This window comes from Mastomys coucha, chromosome X, assembly GCF_008632895.1.
Source record: "Mastomys coucha isolate ucsf_1 chromosome X, UCSF_Mcou_1, whole genome shotgun sequence".
In the NCBI taxonomy this organism is placed as follows: Eukaryota; Metazoa; Chordata; class Mammalia; order Rodentia; family Muridae; genus Mastomys; species Mastomys coucha.
Window position 1 is genome coordinate 102,743,163 of NC_045030.1, and position 3,821 is coordinate 102,746,983.

Sequence of the window (3,821 nt, forward strand, 5' to 3'; positions counted from 1 at the left end):
CTACCATAAATTTTCCTGGATCTTAACAGGAACCATTAAAAAAATAGTTTTATTTCTTAAATGACCAAATTTAGAGAAGATTTAAGAGAAAAAAAACATAAGCAGTCATGCACATTTTCTTACATTCACCAATTAGTACTAATTCCTATCTATGCCCCATTTTTGCAGAATTATTTGAACCATAAATATAGTATCGCCTTAGTACTTTATTATATGCCTCTTAGAAAAAGGATTATCACACCTAAGAAAATAAACATTAATTCAACAATACTATCTTTTCAGTTTCTAAACTTCTCCAGATATTATAAAGTATCCTTCTTTATTAGTGGGGCAACTGCATTTGATTAGAACTCAGTTTCTACAATCCCGAATCTTTGAGCTAGAGACAGCTCAGCAGTTAAGAGCACCAGTTACTCTTACAAAGGACCTAGATTTGATTCCCAGCACCTGAATAGCATCTTACAACCACCCATAACTCCAGTTCCAGTGGATCTGACACTCTCTTCTAACCTTCAAGAACACCAGTCATGCAGAAAACCCTTACACACATAAAATAAAATAAAATCCAGAACCCTTACTCAACCTTCTTTTGCCTTTCATGACAGTAGCTCTGTGTAGTGTAGGCCAACTGCATAGGGGATGCACTTTTTCTACTTCTTTTTTCATAGTTAGATTCAGGGTAGACATTTTGGGAAAGGATATGTTGTAAGTAGTGCTGTGTGCTTTTTGTTATATCACACCAGGAGGCATTAGATCAGCTGGTCTGCTATTAACAATGCTGGGTTGAATCACTTGTATAGCTTAGTGACTGAAGCTTTGCCCATTGTAAATGTGCATTCCCCCCTCTGTAATTTGTATGGAATCTGTGAGGTAATAATTTGAGACTGTGTGAATTTCCTGTTCCTGAAGAACTTTTTCCTCAGTGGTTTTAGCATCCACTCAATGATCTTTGGCAGAATCAATTATTATACAGGAAAAGATCTGCAAAATAGGAATTTTCTATTCTGTCTTTATTATATATTTATTAGCCACTATTCTGCTAGAAAGATCATTCTTCCTTTCAGAATATCACTATAGACACAAATAAAAAAATTACTGTAATTGATTTTCTATAAGTACAATCTATGTCTATCTAATTAATTACATGTTTCTTATATACACACATATCCATACATGCACATACTTTCTAGGTTAGTCTACAGTAATGGCTTAAAAGTAACATGTGAAAGGAGCAGTGACCACCATTAATGTCTAGACTGTACTCCTGACACACCATTCTCTACTGAAGGGAACCAGGGCTCCTGAGAGAAACAGCAAGGTCCAGGGCTGGAGAACTGTGGCAACTTTATTTTCTTGAAGAAGCAAAGATCCAAAAGAAAAACAAAAAGAAAAGCAAAAGCAATGGGAGGTATAGAACACGGAGGGCCTGGCTTAATGGAGCTCTCCTTGGCCAAAGTTGCCACACTTTGAACAACAAATAAAAAGTGCTTTGGAAGTGCCTTGTATTTTACTAGGTTCCATCTTCTCTTGCCTCTCCTGTTCTTCCCTCCCCCACCCTACCTTTATTTCCTCATCATTCATTTGCCCCTCAGTCTGTTTTTTGTATACTCCTGAAAATATGCCAGCAATATTCTAAGTGCCAACCAGAAGACCCTTCCCAGTCCTCACCGTCACCCTTAACCACCTCCCTTCCAGAGTTAGGCTTGCTTTTCTTCTCACCTAATCAAGGATGAAGCTCCATCTTGCTTCACAAAAGCAAGATGGGAGAGCGGAACCTGGCTTGTAGACTGGCTGGGATGTGTGTGTGTTAGCAAGCACTTTTTACCTATCTTGGTGTTCTCAGGGCTTAGTGGCTGGAGATGAATAGGTACACACAGACCTGTGTACCTGTGGTACCTACAGCAAGCCATTTACACTCTTCAGAGCCTTCACTTTCAGATATCTTCAAAGAGATTTATAATAATATCAATACAAGAAAGGAAAAAAATAACACCCAAACTAAGAATGAATTGTCTCAGTGAGATTCATGTAGGCTAGTAAAAATGGCTCAGCAGCTAAAGGTGTTTGCTCCCAAGACTGACGACTTGAGTTCAATCCTGGAACTCACACTGTAGAAGCAGAGAACTGACTTGCATGTGCACCTCCCCTGCCACCACACAAATAAATGTAAATTTAAAAATAAAAAGAATATTCTGGTATACACACCATGAATTCTAAAGCTTTCTCAAGTATTTCCTTATTTCTATATGTATTTGAAACAGAATCTCACGTAGGTCAGGCTATGTAGCAGTGACTAGCCTGAATGTTGGTCCTCCTGCCTCTGTTTCCCAGAGTCTTGCATTACAGGCATGTGCCAGCACAACCTCCTACACTCCCATGCAAATTAAACTGCTCTTGATTCTATATTGCCCAGAAGCAACTCCCCATTTCCTTTCTCCCTTCCGTTTGCTACACAATGCCTTTCCTTCTGCTGGCTTGTTTCTGAGGTCTCCTGCCACTGTCCTACTGGATTCGCGTTCCTAAACTCTGTGCCTTGTCAGACAGGTTCTGTCTTTACCCACTTCAGTGACATTTGACACTAGCAAACATATATGAGTTCTTTCTCTTGTTTGGTGAGCCAGAACTGGCTAATGATGGCTGGTTCTTATTTCTATATATCCTCGGGAGTATTTAAACCACCCAAATTGACAAGTATTATAAATTGGAGTTTTATCTTTTTATGAAAGCTGCTTTGACATCATGGCACTCGTTACTGTTTCTGTAAAGCAACAACATGCTCAGGAGAAAAAGACTCAGCGATTCATACTTGGAACAAGAAACACTTCTCTGAAATCTTACCACTCATGACAAACTAACAAAACATGTTTGCTAGGAAACTTTTATAACCTTTCCACACTAGGACCATCTATCTCTAAGTTCAGAGCTGTGTCATCCTTTTAATGGCTATCTAGTACTCTGCTGTAGTTATCAGCTGTAAAAAATTCGATTGTTGAATACTTTAGATCAATTTTTGCTATCATGATGCTCAGGACAATGTCATTGCATGCCTTTAAAATATATATATAGTTTTCTATATCCTTTATGATTAGTCACTCTCAAAAGACTGAAGTCTCATAGAATCCCCTATCTTTCATTCTGGTACATATTGCTGAGCTGTCCTCTGGGAAGTCCACAAAATTTACATTCACATTGGCACCAATGGCATAACACTGTGGTATGCCAAAAACATGTGGCTTGAATTTCATGTCTTTGCTTGACTGTTAGGAAAACTGCGCCTCTTCCCTATTTACAGGCCACTTATAGGTCTTTCAATAGCTGTCTTTTCTTGGCTTGCTTTGTAACTATACAAGACTTTGTCTTTTACCCCCTTGTTAATCAGTTTCTTTCCCTTAGATCCCCGCCCCTGCAACTTCCTGTCCGCAGTCTGTAGTGCTGCAGCACCACTCAGCCTTCCACAGCTTTATCGGCTACTAGCCCCTTGTTGTCACTGCATTCTTCTCTTCTGCAGAGACTTGCTTTCCTTTGTGAGCTTGTCCACTCTTCTGATCCTAATTCAAATTAAATCTATAACAACATTAATAGTCTCAAGAGTAACAGTGCTATTAATAATTCACCAACATTTGCTGAGCATTCACCGTGGCAGAATTATGTGCAATATGCCAGTTGTTCCTTACAGTTATCCCACAAAAAGGTGCTATTGGGAAATTCTTTCTTATATATGACGAAAGGGGGCCAGGAAGGTTGAAGTGACTTATTCAAGGTCATGAAGTTGGTGTGTAAGAACTGAAATTCAAATTGTAGATCCCATGACTGACACGTGT

The 3,821-nt window shown here is 39.0% G+C and overlaps 1 protein-coding gene across 3 annotated transcripts in view; it reads right to left on the bottom strand.

Annotated features, from left to right (window-relative positions):
• Positions 1–3,821, bottom strand: part of Hdac8 (histone deacetylase 8) — a 217,253-nt gene that overhangs the window by 170,508 nt on the left and 42,924 nt on the right. The window lies entirely within an intron of this gene.